Below are 25,120 nucleotides of genomic sequence, written 5' to 3' on the forward strand. Positions count from 1 at the left end.
TAGGCTGTATGTTCCCTCTCTCCCAGTATGACCTCGCACCAGGAAATCTCAATATGCCATACCTCCCCTTTTGGTAGCAACTGTGCGCTGGGTCTGCATGTTGACAATGATGGGGCCCCCTCTCTGCACATGATCTGTAAGTGATTTCTTTCACCACATCTCATGAGCATCTGGCCAAAAGCTGGACATTGACCTCTGTGTGGAAAATCCAATCCACATCTAGAACACTGCCTTTCTGGTCGATTTCTGCCGTTACCATCCCATGCGCTTTGTCAGGTTGACAGGTTTGAGCATCAGGACTGTCTTTGCCCGTTAGACCTGATGTCATCATTCGTATCCAGCCCACTTTTGTTTTCCATATTGGCCGCTTGCTCTTCAGTTCTTTCATATACACGTGCCAATTCCGGGACTTCTTTTAATGTGAGAGGCACTCTTATAAGATGTCTCTGAAGCTGTGATGATGTGCACCCTTCAATTATTCTCAGCCTAATCGCCTCATCATCACCAAAGCTTGCAAATTCACAGTATTTTGCCTTTCTTTGTAATCACAACATAATGTGTGCGATTGTTTCATGTGACCGCTGTGTTCACTGGTTAAATTTGTAACGTTCATAATCCCGATTGGGAAGGACCACCAATTGTTCGCTAACGGCAGAGATCAGTAACTGATACGTTGTTCTTTCCCGAGTTGGAATGGCTGTAATAACACCTTTCACCTCTTTCCCCACCAATTCATAAATATGTCCACTTTGTTTGGGGCATCCTAGTTTCCCACTGCCCTCAAAAATCCCTCAAACTCATCCATCCACACCTGCCAGTGTTGTCCTTGGTCATCCTGTGGCTCAAGACTAAATGTGTCTGGACGGCGTAAGTAATTAATTTGGTTTGTAGGCATCCCAAATGTTTTGAGTTGGCGATGCTATATATCCACTTGCATTGCCAGAAGACATGTTTATTTATCACTTTCCTTATTTCCTTTGCTTGTGCACACTTTGTTTATTTATTACTTTAAATGTGTTATATGAATCTCAATATGTATTATTTGGAGACAGACACACCTATCGTGGTGTTTTCACTATTCTCTGTGCATGACCTCTGTGCCTTCAGCTATAGGGTAAGTTGTTGTTATTTGCTGTATTATTTTTGTTATATTCTGTTATTTCTTTTCTCTACTCGTAGTGCGTGTGCACTCTCCAACTGGTGTTATTATTACATAATCGCACCGTCGTACTGTATTACACTTGTTTGTTTTCGGCCATAATGTCTCTTAACGTTGCGTTGCTATGACAATGTTTTCATTTCCAGTAACTGAATCAAAATGGCCGTATGTGTTTTTACGTTTCTTTGGGTCATTTCCTCTAGTATCCTGAGCTACCCACTACGCACTGTTACACACTGCGTCGTGACCTCACTGTGGTGTCGGAGCTTTGGTCTTCACGTGCCGGTAAGCAGCGCGTCTTTCAATTATTTAAAAAATGCTCACCATTTAATGTTCGCATTGCAGCATATTGTCAATTTCTATGCATGTTGTGGCAGTCTAGCATTGTGACGATTACAATAAAGCGTCATGCAATTTCAGCTCCTGTCCTGGTTACGCAGTGCGTCTTACCGTATCATTGCTTGTTTCTTCCTTTATTTGCCAGCGTTCGCGATATCATTACTCTGCTTTTTCAATGTCTTATTTTAGTTCAACTCGCCTCTCAATTGTCAGTCCTGGGCCTTTCTGCAACATTCCTCACGTTCCTTTGACATTTGATTGTGACCTCCTCCCTAGGTCATTGCACACTTCGTTTACCAACACTGCACAGTCTCGTTTCTTTCCTTTTCTTTTTTTTTCGATTCGATAAGCCACTACAGACACAGGCTGCGTGCTTCCGAACTCCTCTGCAGGCCTTTACCATTTCATCGACTTCATCGCTCAGGGCACTGTTGTTTTTCCTTCACGCTTGTGGGCTCTTTAATGTCCCAATATCCCTCATTCCTTTCCTCTTTGATCAGCCACCTCCGAAGCCTATTTCCTTTCAGTCTTCTCTGCAGGTCTTCATTCCTTCATTAACTTTTATCACCCTGGCTCCTTACTTTCTTTTTGTACGCGTGTATCAGTGATCTCCTCATCGCCAATTGTTGTATACCTTCTTTATACAACTGTAATCACATGTCTCCATTAAATGATGACCGGAGACGGCCTTCATGTCTGTACTTCTTTATTACCATATTCCAACTGCCGCATTTTCCCCACTCCCCATTCCATTCCTACCTCAAGTTCCACTCAGGTTACATTCCACATTCTACTCAGCCACAACACCTGGCATGTTGACGTTTGTCCTCAACAGCTCAAGGTCAGCCTGACGAATGTTCAGAGAAATATTTCCATTTGGAAATGGGCTGCCAATGTCCCATCAAGTGTCAGCAGTAGTTCACTCTTAAGACCGCTCGAGAAAATCTTTCAAGTCCTGTCATTCCTATTGAAAATACAGCTATCAATGCTCAAGTCATCTAGCACATCAACTACACTCATAGCATATTGCTTGGCATCCCTTTTGCTTAGAGGCTGCAAAACAAAAAGCTCGGGGTTGGAAGGTTAGGGATTAACCTTAAGCCTCAGGCAATTGTTCTGGGCAACCCCTCCAGACCATCGTTCTTCAGCCTGCCAAGTCATTACAGAAAGGGGAAAGACTGTAAGTAAATCAGACTTTGGCCAATGCCAAAAGAGGCAGTTTAGCCGAATTGCTTTGTCACATCCCTTCTGTACGAGGTCACAAGCGACCCCAGACGTTTTGACCTCATTGGGTGTCAGTGAGGTGTAGCTTGGGTCTCTAGGCTCAACGGCCTCGCTACCAGTCACCCGTCCCACAAAGTGCTGCAGCACCTATGATACTACGGCTGAGATGCTTTGACCTTATTTCCCAGGATCGGCGTGCCCTACGCATGTTGCCAATGAGCAATAGGTTAGACCAAATGTCATTGGTTGGCCTAGCTACTCTCCAAACCTAGCTTCTATGTTCTTGAGTGATCTTTATGCTAATCTTTTCCTATATTAAAAAATAGTCATGGGTGCCCCTCTGCGTGAATGAACATGGCTAAATGGCCTGTTCTTTAGGGGTACCCACTTGAGAGTCCACAGTCACACTTTAGCTCACTGTACCTTTCACTCCAGGGAAATATATATTTGCATATCAGTCTTTGTCCCGCCCACATGGGCATTCCCACACCAAAATGCTATGGCAATTCTCTTCTGAACAAGAGTACCAACGGCAACACCAGACACGTGTTTCTGCCTTGTTGGGCCTCATCAGTGAGGTGGAGCTCTGCCTCTCTGAGCACAGTGAGCAAGGGGTCCACGTCTGGATGACCCTAGGAAACTTAGGGGGACTAAACCAAAGTCCCTTAAATAATCAAAAAATAGTAATGGGCGCCCCTCTGCCCTGTCTGGACATCCCTGAGGGGGAAGAGGTTGCATACACCCACTAGCCACACATGCACAATACGTTCTCCAGAATCGACTATGTATGGGCCTCGACCACACTCATTAGGAGATTCGAAACAATAGAAATTCACACCATAACCATTTACGATCATGCCAATTACCTTTGTCCTCAACATACCCTCTCAGCAATCTAAGCTTTGGAAGTGGTCTTTCACTAGGGCCCTACTATCCGATCAGCCCATCTGCGATTCCCTGGAAGGGAAAATGGTATATTCTTTGACATTAACTCAGGGGCCGATATTCCGGCAGGGGTTGTATGGGATGCGTTCAAGGCAACCATGAGGGTGGAACTTATCACGGCAGAGGCACACAGGACACGGCGTACGTGGAAACTGGAGTCAGATCTTGAAGCAGAGGTGAAGGGGCTCATGCATAGAATGGAGACAGAGGCCTCCCCAGGCTTGCGTAGGCAATACAGATGCACCAGGGGGAAGCTTGACCTTCTCCATACAAAACAAGCTGAAGAAAGTTTGCTATACGTAAAAACAAAAATGCTATATTAAGGCCTATAAGGCAGACAAGCTTCTGGCTAGACAGTTAAGGCAAAAAAAGGCAGCCCAAATGACACCCAGCAATAATGTAACCTCCATAGAACAAAGAACCTCACAGTTGCTATTCAGCTCTTTACGCCTCTGATCACCCCGACCAGAAATATCAGCGTGAGTTTGTCAAGTCCGCTCTTTTGTAGACTCCCACGCCCTCAGACAGAGACCACTTAGAGAGGGAAATCTCACAGGAGGAAGTACTCTTCGCAATCACGAACCTACTGCTGAATAAAGCGCATGGTCCGGACGGGTTCCCAGTCTCGTTTTACAAGCGGTATAGGGGGGGCCCTGGGTTCTAAGCTGGTGGCTTTTTTTAACTCCTTTGTAGACTCGGGAAAGACCACTGAGACCATGGAAGAGGCAAAGATAGTTCTCTTCCCCAAGACAGGGAAGGACTCCACTAACTGTGTATCCTTCTGCCCTATTGCGCTCATCAACACAGACGCTAAGATCTACACCAAGATTCTCGCTAATAGGGTGGCGCAGTTGATGCTGACTCTGATTCACCCGGATCAGACCGAATTTATTAAGGGTCACCAAACGCACAATAATCGTAGGGGGATCTGTTAGAACAAGTTGCTAAGAAAGCTGTGCCAGCAGTGTTAGTAACCCTGAATGCGGAAAAAGTATTCAACTGCGTCAAATGCACCTTTCTCTTTAGTACTCTACACAGCATGGGGTTCAACCCTAAATTTATAAAGGGGATCAAGGCAAATTACGCTCATCCCACGGCTCGGCCCCTGCCGAGCGGGCAGCTCTCACCCCCGGTCCATTTTAGCAGGGGCACTAGACAGGGCTGGCCCCTATCTCCCCTGCTTTACGTGTTCCTTCTGGAGCCGCTCCTGGCAAAACTCTGCTGCTCCGCTGCAATCAAGCGCATATCCTTTGGGGGGGAGGTCCACAAGTGAATGGCGTACGCAGATGAGCTGCTGCTCACTCTCACAGAGCTGGTCTCTACTCTTCCCGCGGCACTGCAGGAGTTTGAGGGGTTTGGCAAGGTCGCAGGCCTAAAAATTAACATTGCGTAGTCAGAGATCCTAAACTTATCGGTCAACCAGGTCGAGTCGACAGCAGCAAAAGAGGCGCTGGAACTCAAGTGGGTCTCCGATAATATCCAGAGTCCTGGGGGTAACCATTACACGTACGTTAAGGGGGCTAAGTTAAGGGGGCTCTATGAGGCTAACTTCCATCCCTTGCTTTGCCAGGTTCAGGCGCAGTTACAGATGTGGTCCCCACTAGCAGTGTCTTGGCTGTGGAGAGTTAGCGCTATTAAGATGGTCATACATCCAAGAATCTTATACCTTTTTCAGGCTCTCCCAGTCATCGACCCGACCACCTTTTTTCGGTCTCTAAATAAGCGGATCTCCAAATACATATGGGCGAAGAAAACACCTTGAATTGCACTGAGCACCCTAATGTTCTCCCACCACCCCCCAGTGAAGGAGAACTAGGCCTCCTGAATTTCCATGAATATTATCAGGCGGCACAGCTTAGGGTTATAAAGGACTGGTTCGGGGAGAACAAGGACAGTAGATGGGCGTAGATGGAGATGGCGGTTGCAGGACCCCCACATGGAAGAAAAACTGTGGCCCCCGAGAGCAGATCGACCCCCGCAATATACACCATAACGACATTACGAAAATAGTATACACGTGAGATCAAGCAGTAAAATTACACCACATCAGGACCTTCCCCTCCACCCCCCTATTTGATAAACCGCAGTTCTCCCCAGGCCTGGAACCACGCATGTTCCCCCCTTGGAGGGCGGCGGGCTGTACAAAACTCAAGGATATGTTTCTGGGGGAGGAAGTCAAATCGTTTGCTACCTGTATGTGGAACTGAGGCTACAAGAAGCTTACAATACTATCTGGTTCGCCACTGGATCATGGCCCTCTCTAACCATGCAATGGCAGTCGGATCACTTACACCTTTTAAAAGTTGTCTAATATCAAACCCAGGGGACAAACATCTCATCTCGCAAATATGAAGCTACCTGCCCCCCTCTTAAGCAGCTGTCATTTCAAAGCAGATGGAGCGACTGGGTAAACCCTTTTCAGAAGATGACCAAAATACAAAAGGGAAGCCTTTTTCATCCTCCCCTTGGCAGCTCTATTGGTCATCGCTTGTAAATGGAAGTCACCTGACCCCTGGTGTTGGCGGACTGATCGTACAAACTCTGGAACCTCATTGCTTTGGAATGAGTCACCTACTCGATACAGGGGGAACCAAGCTACGTTCTTGCTAGAATGGGCCCCGACTCTTGACACTTTGCAGGGGGAATTTTTGAACAATACTGCCCGCACAAGTTGCGTATTTTAGACATCTCATAACTGGCCCAAACCTTGTCGGCGGACCCAAGGGGACATGGTGTGTGCCCGAGGAAGTAGCAGGGGGGAAAGTTGGGGTTGCTGTTGTACCTTTTATGCAACAACTGATAAAAATAAGTTTTTTAAAAAAAAAAAAGAAATTTGGTGGCAGACAAGAATGATTTGTTGAAACAACTTTGAGAGCGACTTATTTGACTCTGTAATTCCTAAGAGTGCCCCTGCCTTTAATATGTTGTTATACCATCTAGGAGTGGTAGGTAATTGCACCCCCTGCTCTACTGAATCCTCCTGGTCATACTGCTAACCTTTCCTCTCCGCTGTTGTGCCCACATCACCTCCCTGTAAGCCTATAGCAGTGTGGAAGTTGCACTTGGCATATTATTTCAGTAGGTTGGCTGTGATTAGTGTATTCAGACTATCTAGTGTTCGTGAGGCTGTAACTTCCATATGATGACATTAACTTGTTTTATGAGGCAGTACTGGCATCTAAAGATAGTGCTCCTCGTCTACATTTACTCTGGTAGGTGAACCATTGACATATGACTGAACTGATGGGAGATTAAGGCTGCACCCTATATGGCTGGTAGTTGAAATAGACTTTTGTTTTTATTTTTTATTAATCGTATGTTTAGATTAGGTTGGCTTTTTTACATTTATTATGTCACTTTCTGTGATGTCATAAGGGACATAGGTCATAGAATGACATCCTGTGATGTCAATGGGTGGGTCAAAGATCATTTGATGACTTCAAGTGTGATTAGACCATGGTTACCTCTGGCACTTTGGTGAATGACTGTCCTTTTTTCCAACCACTTACAATCTGACTATTTAAGGTAATGTAGAGTGGGATTATTAGTTGTCCATTTAATATTAATTGAAACAAAAAATGAGTTACTGCAAATCAAGCAATATAAAATGAAATTCTGCAACCAATATTAGTGTCACTTTAATGTTCTGAATAAAAAAGTGAAGTTAGTGGCACCGGAATTTTCAGGGATCAACCCAAACAAAATGATGATCTAGCTGTAGTTCAAGTGTGGGTTGCCTACTGAGTGTGCAAGTGTAATTATATTATACTGTTGCACTGGCTACACTATAGCTGGTTATCTTTGAGTTTACATTTATTCATATGATGAAAGATTTTCCTCTAACCTTTAGATCATGTAAATTCATCAAATTTGGCACACAACCTGCCTGGCCACACCCAAACATGCATGCTAAACTCGGTAAACTGTCAAGGATACTTTCATGTAAAAGAACAATGTGCAAGAAAAGCTCTTTTTTTGCATTGGATTTTCCATAGACCCAAAAACGTGCACTTTGGATGTATGATCTCGAAATTGTCTGCTTCCATGTTGAGAATTCTCTGCGTAAATCTATCTAGTCCTTACCTAGAACAGGGCACGTTGCAAACATTTCAAATAGGAGATGCCCCAAACTCTAGTTACCTCTTCAAATCCCCAAAGTATATGCATACATTTGGGCCTGCTCAGTTCACCCAGATATTTAAAAAACTAGCCATGTTTGAAGCTTTTTTACTCACACTTTCGCACACACACATATATATTTACTCTCCCTTCACCGCTCCTTCCCTCGTTGCATGTTCTGAAATATGTCGGTATGAAAGCCCTCGCATAATGCAGACAAGACCACAGATATTGGAGCTCTAGAAGTGTGCTTGGGCAATGGGCATGCATTAACCCTATCCGTATACAACACACACATAGTAACAGCATTGGGAAGCACAGACACACTCGGCATTGGCAAACAGACACTCGTATACCCACCTTGCGTTCATAAACCTCACCCCTCTAGGAACACCCATGTACATAAACGTTTCCCCCCTTCACAAATCTAGTATTCACACCACACACAAGAAATGCCAATGCCAAACTAATTACAAACTTAGTCCATCACACTACAAAGTAAACTTTAATTAACACTACACCAAAAATTCACAATACTAGCTTTTAAAAACAATGTAAGTTTATGTTTAATTTGTAGTGTTTCTTACTGTTAACATTAAGTGTAATAACCTTAGCAGTGGCATTTTCAGAGTGTGTGTGAGAATTATTTTTGTATTGATTTGCAGTGTTGGTAGTAACATCAACAATGGCATTTCTTTTTTTTTTAAAGAATACTTTTTGCTGGCATGTATAACCTTTACAAGCGACATCTGGGTATTCTATAAGGATTAAGTTGTAAGCACAAAATAAACGGCTTCAGAACATATCTGAAAGTATTGCATGAACATTAGAAGATGGCTAGTTTGGGACATGGTAAATGGGAAATTCATGACTCGCGGTCCATTCTAGAAATGAGTGCACTGCAGAAAGCATCTAAAACTGTGTGCCGCCTATCCTGGCCTATAGAGAAACCATAGTATTTCCTTACTCGTAGAGTTATGGGTGCTCCCACCAGACATATTGTGGTTTAATTCCCTATTTTCATTGTGGCTGTAATGACCATGCCCATGACCCACCTCTCCACTTTGAACCTCCTCTTGGTCTTCCAGTTCCTTATGGGCATCTTTGTCCCAACCATCAAGATCGTTTGCAGCCATGGCTTGTTGGGTCTGCATACTTTGAGCAAGGGATCAGGAAGCTCATTAAAGATGATCAACCTCACTATTAGCTTGTTTTCCTATCATCAAAATGACACTTCCTAAGACATCATCCCACCCTTTTGCCACATATTGGAACATATGCAAGTACATTTCAAGGGTTTTCCTGCATTTCCAGCACTATGGGGGTTTTAGCCAAATTGAACCTGTGCACGTTAGAGTGACGGCAGTAAATAATACCTGACACAGATTTTAATGAACCAGCCTATTGATTAATTTCACATTGAGCGTGGTTATGTTATATATGATTCACAGTGAAGTCTACAATTATAGAGACGTGCCATTTTCAAATAGTGTATTCTGGAATAGAGCATGTTCTCCCCAATTGGCTTGCCCATTAAAAGGTTTATCAAGCACCCTGTTGGGTTACTCCTTCATGGCTGAGGTTGAGCAGGCATGTCTGATAAAGCCACTCTCAGATGTTGGTAATTTCTGAATTCTACCAATTTGAGGCTTAAGAGTAAGTGCTTTCAATTTCACCATAAACAACCGAGATATGATTAGGATACATTACGTTTGTAGACTTATTTTTGTATAGTGTCACAGGGAGGTCCAATAAAACAGTTGCCACTCTAGAGGTGAGTTCCAACTCTTTTATTTGACAGGATCAGTTGGATAAACCCCTATGGGGGACCACAGGGAAAGCTAAACTCTAGTGGGATTTGTTTGGTTAACCGGGTCAGATGGAGATCCAACAAATAAGGGTAACAATCTAATGTAAAAGAACCTAATGTCCTAGCCTGAATCCCATTTCCTATTCTGCAAACATTGCATCAAGGATATAGCCACTGCTGGTTTGTTCCAAGTCATTTACAGGGTTTATAAAGTGCTGTAGCACACTTCCTTGGCTGCTTCACCAGTTGGTGGTCTCCAGTGTTCTTCTCCTGGAGTGCAAACTTGGCATGTGCCTACCAGGGATGAACTTCTGTTGCTCCCTTGCCCTAGCAAGATACCCAAAATGGCTAATGGTTAACAAGTTGTGATCCCACCCTGCCACAAGGGATACCCAACACAGTTTAGTAGCAGGGATTTCTCAACTCCTCCCCACCCACTTGCTCAGTGCTTTTCTGACAGAAGTTTACCTTGTACACCAACCAAGGGTTGCCTTCCTAGTCTTCAATCCACATCGGGCTCATGTTCTTCTTTCTGGTAGTCTGGAAATTAGACCAACCTGTAATAGGCTTGTCGTCAGGCTTTTTCTCCTCTACCTTTCAGACTCCTACCAGGATCTGTGCTATTGGCCCAACTAGGTTTTTGGAAAGGTACTTCATGGACTGAGATACTGTGGTCAGCAAATGGCTCTCTTCTGTTGTTCTCCTGCACTAGCTCTACAACCCTCTCCCAATGTTAGACTGGTGCATACAATTGTCTTGGGCACCAATGAAAAAGTGCCCCACAGTTGCAAATGGAAATTCACTCCTTTTGTGACGGACCGTTTGATTAGTACCCGGGGGAGTTTTTTGATAAAATGTAATGCAAATTGAGCAATTTAAAGAATATTTACTCAGCAACAATGTCAAAACTACTAGTCGCATAGTATTAGGAATTCATCAATTCCTAATTGGCCCACATGGCCAAAAAAGTGGCCCACTTTGACCAAACATACTGCAACATTTTGCGTTTTTGGTTCAGGCAGTGCCCTATTGCCCTATAGGCCAGTCCGAGCCCCCCCCCCCGCTCTGAAGCCCCACACCATATTAAGTCCTGTTGCCCCCTTTATATTGCTCTGTAGGTCTTAATTGCCCTGAGGAGGTCTACGATTGGGCGACTGATGTCCCTGATCTCCCTGGGCTTTCCGATTAGTTCTGGCTCCTTCTCCCCACCTCCTAGCAATGTTTTCTCTCTCTGTAGTAGGCACCTCTGTCCATATTAGACAAACCGAGGGGTTTCTTGGCAACTATCTTGGGAAGTTTCCGAGTTCTATAGGCAGAACACATTTTCTAAGGGTCCACCTGGATCTATTACCAACTGGTGAAGTGAGAATGTTTTCGGAATCAAGAATTTCCTCAGACAAGTTCCTGTGCTTTTTGTTAAATGCCAATCATACAGACCCTAAAACACATCATGATGGAATGCATGGGAACCCAAGAGCTAAGAATCAAACTCTTGATACTGGGAGTACTAATGTTTTAATGACTTAATTGATGTTTTCCTTTTTATTTAAGTTTTGTAACGAAAGTGTTTCATGTTATGAAAAGTCAACATATGTTGGCTGTAACATTATAAAAAAAATAGAAAAAAGTAGGCAGTTGTTGATCCCCCACCTGATTGAGTTTTCTAATGATTTCCTAACCATGAACGGAGGGCTTAAAACTGGCAGTCGCCATATTGGTGTCAACAGTTTCTAACCAAGCATCCGACAGGCTCTGCGAGTCTGATCTCTGTCAACCAAATGCCTGCTGATTTTGAAAACTTGCCACGTGTGTGTATGACCCAATCTCCCCTCCTCCTCTCCTGTCCAGAGCCTATAGTGTGTGAGATGGTGGGTTTGCATGCAGTTGTGTGGGTGTAAACATGTGAGCCATGTGTTGCTCTTGATGTTTTTTGGTGTTCTCCAATCTTCTTGCAGTGCAGCGTCTGAATTGTCTGCCTGTATTTATTTTGAATTTGTAAAGCGCACTGCAGCCCTCTAGGCAACGAGGCTCTATAAGTATACTTAAGGAGGCTTGCTTGTGGGTTACAATAAGCGGCCCAATGTGTGAAGCTTAACAATATGCAGTTGTTTATACAGTAGAGTTACTGAGTACAATGTTCTACAATACAGAGTATGTGGTATAACAGTCGTATGGACATTGTACACGAGGAATAATACATTAGACAAAGAGCCTTGTTTTTAGGGCCTTGCGGAAGGCGGCATGGGACTCGATAGATCTAATCTGGTCTGGGAGTTTGTTCCAGAGAGTGGTGGCCATAGTTGGGAAGCTAGAGCCTCCAGCACGCACTCTGCGTGTGTGAGGTACTGTGATGCGGTTAGCATATGCAGTTCTTGCGGGTCTGGCGGCTGTTTGTCTGGAGATACTTTGCGTAAGGTATCTGGGGGCGAGGCCGTGGATACTTTTGTGGGTAAGGGCTAGTGTTTTGAAGACAACCCTTTCCTTAATAGGTAGCCAATGGGCCTGTCTCCTGATCGTGGAAATGTGTACTCTGCGTGAAAGGCCAGTGGCAGCCCTTAGGGCGTTGTTCTGTGCGATCTGATGTTTGGCCAGGTTCTTTTGAGATGTGCCAATGAAGAGGGCATTGCAGTAATCCAGTCTAGAGCCAATTAGGGCTCTAGCTATGGTAATACAGTTATGTTGGGTTAGGAATGGTCTGACAGCGTTAATCAGTTTGGCGTGGTACGCTGCAGAGGATGCGATGGCGTTGACCTGCCTGTCCATGGTGAGGTTTGGTTCAAGGTACACGCCAAGTGTTTTGATCGTTTGTGATACTGTGATAGGGATGTTGTCAATTGTGAAGGTGTGGTACTCTTTGGCAAGTTTGTTGAGCGTGAAGGGGGATCCTATAAGCAGGAGTTCCGTTTTGTCACTGTTTAAACATGTATCTCTGATGTTTAGGTTTATCTGAATCCCCCAACACACACCCCTCTATCCACTTACACGCATGAAGGTCAAAAGGGGGACAAAATGAAATAAGAAACTTCCAAATGAAAAATATTCCTCAAATTCCATCGCATGATTCGCTGCACCCAAAACGCAGCCATCCTGCCGTAAATGCACAGTAGGTTGTGAGGGACAAAGCTAAATGAAAATATACTGTGAAATGAAAGAAAAAGTGAATCTGCCGCACTTAACATGCTTTAGGGCCATGGCAAAGGCGCAGGAGTGTGGTGGGGAGAAAACGAAGTGAAAAATGTATCACGGAACACACAACATCCACTGCCCGCAACCCAGAACATAGAAGGTAATCTGTTGCCAAAACACACATCAATACATTACAATGTGCCAAACCTCTTCTACTCTGTCTCACAACCACATACAAGCAGAGGATTTGCAGAATATCCCTGCCTCCTCCACGGCACTCCCCCCTACCCCCCCCGGAAGAACTTGCGGAACAGTCAACGTAAAAATTATGTACTTAAAATATTGCTGTTCCAGTCCAATCGGAACCTGAGCCCCACTCATACTATCCCCTGCCTTCCCAAAAACACATCCCTCTGTCTCCGTAACAATTACACCACCATCACTACACAATCGCTTGACAAAACACAAAATGGTTCAACAGTTTCCTCCTCTTTATCAAGCAGGAAGCCAGATACCTAGAAAAAGCCTGTCAAAAGAACCCAGGCCCTATCCCCAGAATACCACTGAAACACAGCCATACACAAACAGCCATACACAATGCTAATACCACCCATTACCTCCAAGAACTCCAATCTGCCACCAACCATGCACACACAAATCTCTCTCCAAACCACCATCCACTGCTGTGTGCACCTCCCTCATCTACTACTTCAACTCCAAAATACAAAACTAGGGCAGGCCCTCTCCTCTGCTCTACCACCCCATGTTCCCAAACATACCAACACATGGGTCTCCTTCCACCCCATTGACGCAGACACCATCATTAACCTTTATGCCAAAACAACACCTGCACACTTCCCGGATGATGCATGCCAACCTCAAGCTGCATCCTATTGCATCACCACCCTCTCTCCCCACTGGCTCAACATCAACTCCTTTCTCTCACATGCCACTATCCCCTCTGCACTCAAAACTGGACAAAAAAAAATCTCTCGCCACCTCATCACTATCCTGCCATACCTCCCCAGGATTCTAGAATGCTTTGTCACTACTCATTTGCAACACCACCACCACAAATAACCTACTCAACCCCTTTCAATCTGGCATTTGGCCTGGACACAGCAATGATACTGCTACACTTTGCATCCTTGATGACCTCCACATCATCACTGACAAAGGACACACATCACCACTGATTCTTCATGACCTCTCAACAACTTTCAACCACACCATTCTACTCGACATCTAGGCCTGCAGGATGAAACTATCGGTCACTGTCTTCGACTGGTTCACCTCCTTCTTTACTGACAGGGAAACACTTTGTCGCCATGCTCCCTTGTCTATCTGGTCCCTCAAGGCTCTTCCCTTTCGCCACTCTCCTTCAGTTTATATGTTGAATCCCTTGGCCATACCCATAACAAACGCAATGTTCATTTCCACCAATACGCAGATGACATGCAAATATTCTTCTGAATCTTCCTCACAACTTCACACCCTCAAAAACTGTCTCTCCACCATCACCACCGGATGGCCACCCACTTCCTCAAGCTCAACCCTTCCAAAACAGAATACCTCCTCATCTTCCCCATAACCAAATTCGCCATGGACAACCCACACATAGCCCTCTACACACATGTCAAATCCCTGGCCTTCACCAACAACCTTCCTCTCCCACCTTTCCTTCACATACCACATAGCTGCCATCACCAAAACATGCAACCTACAGCTAACCCTCCTATGAAGGATCGGACAAATCCTTTCTCCTGATCCCTTCCGCACTGCAGTTCATGCACTGCTTCTTTCAAAGCTGGACTACAGCAATGCTCTCCCCACTGCCCTCCAGCAAGCCATAAAAAACACAGCAGCCAGACTCATCCTCCACCTACCCAAACATTTACACATCACCAATGCTCCACTGCCTCCCCATACCTACTCCAGAAAATTACCTTCAAAGGACTCGGCATTGTTTTCAAACCCATCCACCACAAAACCACATCTTACCTCCACAACAAACTCAAGCCCTTTGCCCATACAAATAGCAGACAAGCAAGCCAGCATCTCCTACAAATTGCACTATGTATACTAACATGCAGGGGGGCGTTGCTTGGCAGCCATGGAATAGGCTGGAAACCCTGCGAGCTCCGTGATCCGACAACTTGATCCGACCAAGAAATGCATACTTTTTTGATCAGCGGTGGCCCAAAGAGTATGTGCAGGCGTGGTAAGGCACAGGGCAGAGCATGAGCAGGCTGACTGCAAATTTACAGCGGAGGAACGGTCATATTGTTACTTTGTTCTGAGAGGCCGGCCGCGGAAGGGTCATCAAAATGGCCACGGACGAGAACAAAGAGATCCCGAGAGGCGCATCCCTGAGATGGAGAAGCTGCCTCCGTTCGACAATAGCAGAGGAAGATCGCTAGGGATACAAAATAATCATCACATTGCCCAGTCCGGGTGGCCGCAGTGACAGAAAAGCAAGGGGAAAAAGGTTGGTGGAGTGCTCGGAGCGGAGTGTGGACGATCAAAGGAACCAGCAGATATCATCGGCCCTTTGAGAACAGTAAGAACTCACTCTTGCTGGGACTGAAGACCACGGGTGAAGGGGCTGACCCACGGCTCATAGACGCAGCGCCATGTCTAATAAACCCCCAAGACTGAAGAGTAAGCAACCCACATTAGAGGAATACACTAAGACGCCACCAGGCCCGGAAGGAGCCAGGAACAAAGACAAAGCCCAAGTTGGGAGCAGTGCCACCATGTGCACGAATCGTGAGATCCTTGAAGCGATCGCCGATCTGAAGGCGGCTTGGGAGACCAAGCTCGAACTGGCTGTGGCAGAACTAAAAACAGCGCTCGAGCTTCAGGTTGGGGCAGTGCAAGAGGATGTGAATCTGCTACGGCAAGACGTTAGATCCCTGGCGGAGCGCACAGAGAACCTCGAGAAGGAGATGGGCCCTAACACGGACTGTGCTTCCCACCGGTCGGAGCTTCACGCCCTGGTGCAACGAGTGGGTAATCTGGAGAGCAGAGCGGAGGAGGCGGAAGGACAAGCCCAGAGAAATGATATCCGTATTGTAGGACTACCAGAAGGAGCAGAAGGCCATAACCCCATGGAATTCGTTGAGACAATGTTGCTACAAGAAATCACTGGAGAAGTGCTGTCTCAGGGGTTTGCGGTGGAAAGGGCGCACAGGGCCCTAACGAGGAGACCGCCGCCAGAAGGCCCACCTAGGCCGGTGATCGCTAAGATACTTAACTACAGGGATCGAGAAAGGATCCTGGAACACTTCCGCAAAGGTGGGACAATACAAAGAGGTCCGGCAAATATAACGGCTTACCCGGAGTATACCCTGGCGGTGCAGCGAAGCAGAATGAACTTTGGGGCAGTCAAGAGGAGATTGCGAGAAGCGGGTCATAAGTACATGCTGCTTTACCCGGCCAAATTGAACGTTTTTCACAAGCACAGAACTTTGTTTTTCGCAACTCTGGAAGAAGCTATGGGATGGCTCAACACACAGGGATGCCCCCAGGAGTCGGACGTTCGGACAGGAGAAGGAGGTGCTGAGGGATAAGTAACGAACGAGAGGGGCACCGAGGGGTCTCAGAACTTAAGACTATGGGACTTGAATATAGTCACTAAAGTAGCTTGCGGGATGGTCTGATCAAGCTGGGAGAAACATATGATCCGCGAATATTGCGATTTAGACTTTGACTAGGAGCCTTGCTGGACCAACCTGTACATCCCCCATTTAGAGTTTAGTTAGGTCGCTGATAGTGCGGTGACGCCCTGCTGGGGTCTTGCCCGGGGTATCAGGATAGGCCCAAACGCGGGGGAGTCTGACATCCAGGGATGGAGCTGTGCAACTCTTGGGGTTGGGGAAGGGTGGGGAGGAGGGAGGGAAGGGGTTGTGTGCTGTGGTTTGTTATAGTTGGGGAAGAGTTATGGGGTAAGCCTACACTTCATGGAAAACGAAATGAACCATGGGAGACCTTAAGATAGTCACTTGGAATGTTAGGGGGCTCAATAGTTATCTGAAGCGGAACAAGGTAATGATGTACCTACCTAGACAGAAAGTGCACATAGCCCTGTTACAAGAAACTCATTTAACGAAAGACAAACTAGAAGTGGTGCGGAAAAAATGGAGAGAGACGGTGGTGGGGGCAACATACTCTGCCTATGCAAGAGAGGTAATCACATGGGTGGCCCCACATGTTCCGTTTCAGTTGCTGAGCTCGCAGGTAGAGGCGGATGGTAGGATGGTGATTATGAGAGGGATGGTGGAAAATAGAGAGATTTGCATTGTGAATACTTATTCCCTGAACCAAGATACAGCTGCGTATTTTAGGACCGTGTAAAGTAAACTCAGTGGCAGCGTCGGGGGAGCTATATTGTGGGGGGGAGACTTCAATTGTGTGTTGGACCCCACCATAGATAGATCAGACACTAAAATAGCTAGACCCGCCCCGGCTGCAAAGGCACTACATGCACTATTAGCGGATTTCGGGCTTACAGTTGCATTGAGAACACGTCATCCGAAGGATAGACACTATTCACATTATGCGGCCCCACAGGGCCTACACACAAGACTGGACTATGTATTTGTCACACAGGAGTTGCTGACCGAAATACCGCAGGCTGAATACAAAGCTAGAGTCCTCTCAGACCACTCGCCACTGCTGCTAACATGGCAATACCGACTCCCCAGGGGAAGGATACCCACAAATGGCGATTGCGTGCAGAAGCGCTTACAGATAGCGTATTCAGGGAGGATATGCAAGAGGAAATTATAAGTTATTTCGAGATAAATACTGGCAGTGTCAAGACAGCGGGCACACTCTGGGAAGCCTTTAAAGTGGTAGTGAGAGGAATTGCCATAGCCAAGTCTAAAGTACTGCAGAATGGGATTCTGACCGAATTACAGGACTCTGAAAAGGAATTGGAGAGGGTATTGGAACGGGGCAGTAACACTAAGGCAGATACAGAAACGGCACTGGGGCTGCAGCAGAAATGTGCGGGATATTGGGAGGGATTATGTAATGTTAATTATAAAAAGTACATAGAAAGACAACATGCTGGAGGTGACAAACCAGGAAGAATCCTTGCGTGGCTTTACAAAAACGAGACCCCCAGGTCCCCAATTAGAACAGTGAAAGATAATGGCGACATAGTGGATACGCAAGAGGGGGTTAATCAAGAATTTGCAGACTACTATAGATGCTTGTACGGAGACTAGACGGGAAGCAAAAGGGGGAAATAGGAGACATACTGGAAGACATTGGGTTACCTCAAATTAGTGTGGCAGACAGGGAGGAGCTAGATGCCCCGATCACTTTAGAAGAGCTTGAAGAAGTGGTGAGGCAGCTGCCCACGTGTAAGACCCTGGGAACAGACGAACTCCCGAGCGAATTTTATAAGGCATATAAAGCAGAGATTCTCCCCCCACTGCTGGAAATGATTAATGAAGCATATGAAGTTGGGAGGCTACCGGAATCACTGCGCAAAGCTGTTATTATACCACTCCCCAAGCCCAACAGGCCTGGTAGCGACTGCGGTTCCTATAGGCCCCTATCGATGTTAAACCAGGATAGTAAGATTTTAACAGTGGTTCTAGCAAACAGATTAAAGAAAGTCATAACCAAACTAATTCATCCTGATCAAACAGGATATGCCCCAAATAGGAATATCTCAAATAACTTGAGGCGACTCCATCGAGTGATCGAACATACTGAAGGGGACACTAGCGAAATGGCGATGGTGTCGCTGGATGCGATTAAGGCATTTGGCCCTAGCCAACTATGGTATGGGACCAGGATATCTTCACTGGGTAGAACTCCTATATAGTGAGCCATTAGCGAGAGTGAAGACAGGAACTGTGATCTCTGAAAGGTGGCAACTTGGTAGAGGGACCAGACGGGGGTGCCCCTGGTCCCCCATGTTGTATATTCTGGCTTTGGAGCCCCTGCTGATTTATTTAGGGCAGCAATATGATGCAATAGGCATTGCCGTTGGGGAAACATCACATTTAATTTCACTATACGCAGACGACGTGTTATTGTATTTGCGCTACCCATAGGAGAACCTGCAGTATATATTAGAAGTGGTGGAGAGGTTTGCCGAACTCTCAGGTATATCCGTGAACCCAAGTAAATCCTGTGTGTTCCCGCTGGGCAGATATAGAGGGCTCCTGGCGGAGAATTTGCCGGTACTCCAGATACTGTGGGAGGACACAACCTTTAGGTATGTTGGGATAGATATATATCATACAGTAAAAGCCGAACATAAGCACAATACAGAAAGAACGGTTCAAAAACTGAAAAACAGCATGAAGTTCTGGGCGAAACTCCCCTTGGCAATGATGGGACGTGGGGCGATGCTCAAGATGGTGGCATTGCCCAGACTGTTGCATTGCTTTGTGAACATCCCATACTCCATACCCCGGCAATTCTTTATCAAGCTGGACAGCATATGCAGGGAATTCCTATGGTACGGAATGAGGAACGGGGTAGCCCTATGGAAACTCCAAAACCCGCATGAGAAAGGAGGCATTCAATTACCTAACTAGGAAGTATATTATGTAGCGAGCCAGTTACAACATGTAGCCAAATGGCTGTCTGCAGAGCCTACCTTAGAGCATAAGCTGCATCAAGGAGATTGCACCCCATATTTTTGAGAGAAATTATATGGTTACCCAAGCGGGAGTTAAGAGGTCGTCCGGGGATGTTTGGGTCTTGGGTGGGGGATGTGGCAGAGGGCATGCCGGTTGATGGACAAGTCGGCCCTGTGCTCTCCGCAAATCCCACTGGTTACAATGATGGGAACAGAAGAGCAACTAAGGTTAATGATTAGGAAGTATTGGGACCGGTAGGAATAGCAACATTGGGGGATGTGTGTCAAGAGGGGAAAATATTGGAATTTGAGGAGTTGGTGGAACAAACGGGGTTGAGTACTATGCAATATATTACGTATCATGGGATGGTGCGAAGAATTAAAGATACCTGGTCCGAGGTGGAACTTGCAGAGGAACCGGACATCACACTAGATGTGATATATGATATAGCAGAAGGAGGGCATGAAACGTCTAGAGTGTACGAGATGATGATGGTTAAGTGGGCAAAGAAGTGGTGCAACTTAGACTGGACTGGGAGGAGGAAGTAGGGGATATGATGAGTGACGGGATGTGGGAAAGGGCTAAAGGGTACCATAAAAAAGTATCGAGAAATGCTAGGCTACAACAAATACCGTTGTATATAACTCACAGAGCATATCTGACGCCACTAAAGATAGCCAAATTTAAGAACGCCGGAAGCCAAGTGTGTCCCAAATGCAATGAGGAAAACGCAGGAATGGTGCATATGTTTTGGGCATGTCCACTGATAGCAAAATATTGGAGAGATATAGCACAGAAAATGGAGGACAAGGGAATCCGCATGAAGGTGAATAAGGTGTGGGCTTGCGTTTGGGAGGGTTCCCCAGACCAAGAAAGCTTAAACATGTGAGCAAATTGAAAGATCTGGCATATGTACTGGCGAAGAGAAGGATTGCAATGGGATGGAAAGCGTGCCACAACCCCAATATGGAGACGTGGTGGAGGGACTTGCAGAAGTGGGCGGAGGCAGAAACAGTGGCATGGCAGGAAGCGTGTAAAGGGGACATAGAGGGCGAAGCCGGAGCCCTAGTGGGTTGGAGACAATTAATAGCAGAGTTGTTTGGGCCCCTGTATGATGGACCAAGTGATGATGATTAAATAAGCGTGGCGGGAGAGGTCTCCCCACCACAAGAGGTGGAGACTAACAATGGGAGAAAGTAGGCTTGGGAGGGGGGTGTTACGGGCAATATAGTGGGCGAAAAAGTGACAATGTATGTGCATTTATGAGCAAGATATGTAACCACTGTAAGTTGAGTTGGGTTTGTTATTTGTTGTTTGAATAAAATCAATAAAATTGTTTTTTTTTAAAAAAAATGTATACTAACATGCACACAAAGGCCATCATGTACCCAGTGGCCATCCAGAGCCTGGAAACTGTACCTCTTCATGTCTGCACTGCACCCTCAATCACCACTTTCAGAAGGACCTTCAATACATTTTTATCCACAATAGCCCTGCCCCTCCACCTCTCCCTGCTACCACTTGTTTATGCAAATCTTTCTAGCCTATCCTGAAAATATTTTGTAACTTCAGTGTCCCTTCTTACCTTTTCACACCAGAAGGTAGGTAGTACAGCGGCATTGACCGCACGCAGGTCTTTGATAAAACAGTAGACCTCTTTACCTGGTTTCTTTGTCAGTAGAATCAAGGTGTTGCAGGGACAGAAACTGGACACAATAATACCTTGTTCAAATAATTATTTAATAATGGGCGGATGCCTTCCTCAGCCTCCTTGGGGATGGGATACTGAGGTACACATGGCAGTGGCTTGGCTGGGTTCAGGGGGATCTTCACTGGTTCTACATTCAGTATATATCCAACATTATTGGCTTGGGTGGACCATAATTTGGAAGAGTCAGTCCAACAATCCATGTTGCAAAGAGGGAGAGGTGGTCCAGGTGGTTCCAAGTAATTTCGTCGCCTGCAATTTCATGCCATCATTTTAACGTGTACATTCCAATGAAAATGCTCATCGTTTATTTTTTGGGGGGGTTCCCCCCAAACCCGCCTCCCACACTTATTTTTGGCTATTGCCTACACGCCCAAACCCTTATCTGCCCTTTCCCACCCCCCTAAAAAATGTGATGAGCATATTCGTTGGAATATGCACTTTAAAATTTCATGGGATTAAAATGCAGGCAATGAAAGGACGTCTTACCGGTCCAGATTCCCAGAGACAAATTAGCTTACTCCTGTAACACTGCCATAACCTATAGCTCGTGGTGGACGGGGATATCAAGGAAAGGAAAATACCATCAGGAGAATAGTAGATGGAACAACTAATTTTGCACAGCAGATCTAAACCCAACATGTTATTGGGAGTTCAGGGACTGAGCAAGAATGCGTGTTCTTCAGAAATGGGTCCCAATGTGGCAGACAGAGGTTGATACACAGATTGAGGTATCAGCATCCCCCAATACCAACAGTATTAATTACTTCATTAGAACGCACAACCTGGAGAATTTAAAAGCCCTCAGGGTAGAGTGTGATGCTGCTGTATCAACCAAACTTAAAACACGTTGACCTTCAGCAGCACAACCAACATAGGGTGCTGTGGGATGAGCGGACCCCTTGGCTGTCCTAATAGTTAGTCAGCAAGGATGGCAGAGGAGGTGGTGGGAAAGTCAGACTTACAGGGTCTGTGGGCTGCCACCTTGTCCATCATACTGTGGTCTGTTCGGGCATTCTGCTTTCCAGTGACCAAATTCTTTGCAATAGTTACATTAATAATTTTACACATTCCCAGTATGTCTTTCAACATTGTTCTCATGATCTGTCTGCTGGGAAGAGGCCCAGAGGTGGGTCTGAAACGTCCTCTCCATTGAGAGAGCTACAACTGCTGGATCTGTAACCCCATGAGGTCTGCTTCAGTGCTCTTTCTGTCTCTTCGCTTTTTTTTTTTATTTTTATAAAAGTGCAATACAGCTAGCAAGATCTCGGTCAAATTCTTTCTTTCCCAACCAATCAAGACTTTATCCTGTCGAAGGCAAATGTTTTGCATGAGTAATAATGATTAATTCAACAGAAAGAGACTGAACAAGGCCAAGTAATAACCATGTATGTTTATTATTAGATACAAATGACCGCTGAGATTCGTAGAGAGTGTGACAGCAAGTCTCAGGCAATTGCCATGGCCATCTCTGAGAATTTCACAGTAGGAGCAGCTTATGTAGACAGATCAGTAATATAAAGTAAGTAGTTAGACCTTGTGGTTTCTACCCTTTCATAACTGTTTCAGCTAGCATCATTTTTGCATATAGCATATGAAAAACAAAATAACAGAACCGTCATACCCAATAAAGTAATGATAGAAGAAGAACAGTGAGGTGTGATGCCAGGTTGCTGGGGCTCAGCAGGATCTGACAGGAGTGTGTGCATCATGTAAAAATGGGTTACACAATGCAGAGGAAGAGGGCAGCATTTGGCCCCACTAAAGAACGGCTAAAGAGGGCCAACCTCTGCTAAATGCTACTCTATCCAGCAATGTTGAAAGTGCTCCATAACGGCCGATCGCTTTTTTCGAGGACACAACAACGGCTCATGCCTGGATGGACTTGGTAGGCATTGCAAAGCTACGGGAATGGAGGAACAATGGCCACCGAGTACTGTTGCAGCCCCGCACAGCGGTCTAGCGGATTACCGCAAAGAGGCAATCTAGAGTGACAAATGGCAGGAGCCCGGTAACTGACACCCCTCTTTTCCCCTGGGGGTTCGGGGGGAGTGACTGCCTGCCGTATTTGCAGCTGGCACGGTCCTGTGGATGAAGAACGCTCTCTTTTTGGATACCCGTTTGAAGGTATTGGCTGCAGTGCGTCACCAAGTGGTGGAGTGTGGGTGCATGAAATGCATTTGGGCCTGAATGTGCTTGTGGCTATTGGGCCAGTATTACATGGTTGGGGTTTTCTCGAGTTTTTGGGGGATTTGAGGTTTTCCTGTTTTTTTCTGCTTATGGCTGGGGTTTGGTTCGCGGCGGTGGCCGCCATTGACTATGGATCGGGTGATGTGGTGGGAACCAAGAAGGGTGGTTTCTGGGCTGGGAGTTTGGTTTTGGTTGGTTTCTCCTTATCTCTTTTTGTTCTTTCACCTTACTGGGAGCACGGTTTTGCTCGCTGTTATTAGGTTTTTGCGTTTGTTGAAAAGCATGAGGGGGCAGAGCACAAAAGAGGCAGTTAATCTGTCGAGCAGCGCATCTCACACACTGCCCCTACAGCACATAGTAATGACACTGCAACAACGGTGGAGGGTTTTGCAGGTTTCATGAGTGGTGAACTGGGCGTTGGGACTTCTCTCTGGTGCAGAGATGGGTCAGTGGGGACGACTGGGACCTGGATGTTAGTGGGATATGGCTAGTGACCAGAAAATTGTCACATGGTATGTTAGGGGCCTAAACAGTTATGTGAAAATCACTAAGGGGATTGCTTATCTACGGAGGATGGAAGTACATATTGCACTTTTACAAGAAACGCACCTTGCTGCAGACAAGCACGAAGTGATCGCCAGGAAGTGGGAGGGGAGCTGTATGGCTCGCCCTTTTCGTCGTACGCCAGGGGTGTCCTGATCTGGGTTGCTCCTATGGTCCCTTTCCAGCTATTGGAATTTAGGTGTGATGACATGGGCAGGATGTCCTTGGTACATGGGTTCCTTGGGAATAGGGAGGTGTGCCTCATCAACACTTACACCCCCAACAATAACACTACAGTGTTTTTCAACTCGCTCTATGCCAGAGTGACCAGATTCAGGGGGGCTATGGATTTGGGGAGGCGATTTCAACTGCACACTTGACCCTGTACTAGACAGGTTGGATAATGTAGTTCGGAAGCTGTCTCCTCTGGCTAGGGATTTGGGTTCTCTACTGAGAAATCTGGAACTAGTGGATATTTGGAGGTGGCAACATGGGGGAAGGGTGCTACTCCTACGCAGCACCGTCCAGGGTGCATACTCAAATAGACTACTTTTCCGGACAGGTTGTTACCGGGGAATTCACTGCCACTGAGGACAAGGCTTGGGTGCTCTCTATCCATGCCCTGTGATCGCGATTTGGCAGATGACCTCCAGACTACCGATTCCGGCCTGGCGCCTCAGGCTTGATGCTTTTCAGGATGGGATTTTTAAGGGCTACATAGAGGATCGAATAGAGGAGTATTTTGAGATCAACACGGGCAGTGTGGCTAAGTCTGGTACCGTCTAGGATGCCTTTAATAAGGTGATGAGAGGGGCCTCAGTTGGTAAGATGTGTGGAATTCAAAAGTAATTATTGGAGGCCCTTTCCTGCACGGAAGCAGTGATCAAAGGGGAAGAGCGTGACAGGGAGGAGGTGGCCCATGCCGATGGGCACCTACTGACCCTGTGATAGAAGTGTATTGCAGAGTCGGACCGCCTTGGCAAATTTTGATTTTGCAACCTAAACTCAGAAGTTGCACGCAGAAGGGGATACGTTTGGCAGACTGTTGGTGTAGTTGTGTCATGATTCGAGCCCCCTGGAAGCTGTGGGAACGATGGAGGAGGAAATGAGTCGAGTACGCTTCTGGCGAAGTCGGTGTAACGTTCTAGTGTTTCACCCTGACTTCGCGATGACGTGTTTAAAGATGCGTCGAAGCTAGCACTCGGCGCGTTGCAACCCTGCTTTCACCATCGGGTTTACACGCTGCTCGAGTGTTCCGCTTTCTGCCTTCAGTTGTACTTTCCCCTCTATGCATTTCGCCTTTGTTTTTTCTCCTTCCGCGTTACTCTTAATGCTCCTCTGGCATTTCT

General features: G+C 46.1%; 1 protein-coding gene across 4 annotated transcripts in view; it reads left to right on the forward strand.

Moving 5' to 3' along the window:
- Positions 1-1,326: 1,326 nt before the first annotated feature.
- The window catches only part of PRPSAP1 (phosphoribosyl pyrophosphate synthetase associated protein 1), a 747,041-nt gene continuing 723,247 nt past the window's right edge, over positions 1,327-25,120 (forward strand). Inside the window, exon 1 of one of the 4 annotated variants that reach the window (XM_069654689.1) lies at positions 1,327-1,444. The gene's annotated coding sequence lies outside the window, so the exon portion shown is untranslated. The remainder of the gene's footprint in view (positions 1,445-25,120) is intronic. The other 3 variants (XM_069654687.1, XM_069654690.1, XM_069654688.1) reach the window with 3 other exon arrangements.

The sequence above is a fragment of the Ambystoma mexicanum genome, chromosome 3q (assembly GCF_040938575.1).
Source record: "Ambystoma mexicanum isolate Mex_15411 chromosome 3q, UKY_AmexF1_1, whole genome shotgun sequence".
Lineage (NCBI taxonomy): Eukaryota > Metazoa > Chordata > Amphibia > Caudata > Ambystomatidae > Ambystoma > Ambystoma mexicanum.